Below are 1,641 nucleotides of genomic sequence, written 5' to 3' on the forward strand. Positions count from 1 at the left end.
CTAGAGGGCTTCAAACTTGACTTAAATTTTCTGTCAAATTTTTTTGCACTGTTTTGTTTAAACTTTTCTACCTGGCTTATTTGATTGACAAGGTGTGAACTTTTATATGTCGATGGATAGCCAATGAAATGGGCTTTCCAACGATATGTCAACATTGGCTGATTGGTTCTGTAGTTTGACCGCTAGAGGGCTTCAAACTTGACTTAAATTTTTTTTGCACTGTTTTGTTTAAACCTCTCTACCTCCCTTATTTGACTGACAAGGTGTGAACTTTTATATGTCGATGGATAGCCAATGAAATGGGCTCTCCAACGATATGGCGACTTTCGCTGATTGAATCAGTAGTTTGACCGCTAAAGGGCTTCAAACTTGACTTAAATTTTCTGTCAAATTTTTTTTGCACTGTTTTGTTTAAACCTCTCTACCTGCCTTATTTGACTGACAAGGTGTGAACTTTTATATTTCGATGGATAGCCAATGAAATGGGCTTTCCAACGATATGGCAACTTTGGCTGATTAGTTCAGTAGTTTGACCGCTAGAGGTCTTCAAACTTGACTTAAATTTTCTGTCAAATTTTTTTTGCACTGTTTTGTTTAAACCTCTCTACCTGCCTTATTTGACTGACAAGGTGTGAACTTTTATCTGTCGATGGATAGCCAATGAAATGGGCTTTCCAACGATATGGCAACTTTGGCTGATTAGTTCAGTAGTTTGACCGCTAGAGGTCTTCAAACTTGACTTAAATTTTCTGTCAAATTTTTTTTGCACTGTTTTGTTTAAACCTCTCTACCTGCCTTACTTGACTGACAAGGTGTGAACTTTTATATGTCGATGGATAGCCAATGAAATGGGCTTTCCAACGATATGGCAACGTTGGCTGATTAGTTCAGTAGTTTGACCGGTAGAGGGCTTCAAACTTGACTTAAATTTTCTGTCAAATTTTTTTGCACTGTTTTGTTTAAAGCTCTCTACCTGGCTTATTTGACTGACAAGGTGTGAACTTTTATATGTCGATGGATAGCCAATGAAATGGGCTTTCCAACGATATGGCAACTTTGGCTGATTGGTTCAGTAGTTTGACCACTAGAGGGCTTCAAACTTGACTTAAATTTTCTGTCAAATTTTTTTGCACTGTTTTGTTTTAAGCTCTCTACCTGGCTTATTTGACCGTCAAGGTGTGAACTTTTATATGTCGATGGATAGCCAATGAAATGTGCTTTCAAACGATATGGCAACTTTGGCTGATTGGTTCAGTAGTTTGACCGCTAGAGGGCTTCAAACTTGACTTAAATTTTCTGTCAAATTTTTTTGCACTGTTTTTTAAACCTCTCTACCTGCCTTATTTGACTGGACAAGGTGTGAACTTTTATATGTCGATGGATAGCCAATGAAATGGCTTTCCAACGATATGGCAACTTTGGCTGATTGGTTCAGTAGTTTGACCGCTAGAGGGCTTCAAACTTGACTTAAATTTTCTGTCAAATTTTTTTTGCACTGTTTTGTTTTAAAGCTCTCTACCTGGCTTATTTGACCTGACAAGGTGTGAACTTTTATATGTCGATGGATAGCCAATGAAATGGGCTTTCCAACGATTGGCAACTTGGCTGATTGGTTCAGTAGTTTGACCGCTAGAGGGCTTC

This window comes from Ips typographus, linkage group LG7, assembly GCF_016097725.1.
Source record: "Ips typographus isolate SLU linkage group LG7, UJ_Ityp_2.0, whole genome shotgun sequence".
Taxonomy (NCBI): Eukaryota; Metazoa; Arthropoda; class Insecta; order Coleoptera; family Curculionidae; genus Ips; species Ips typographus.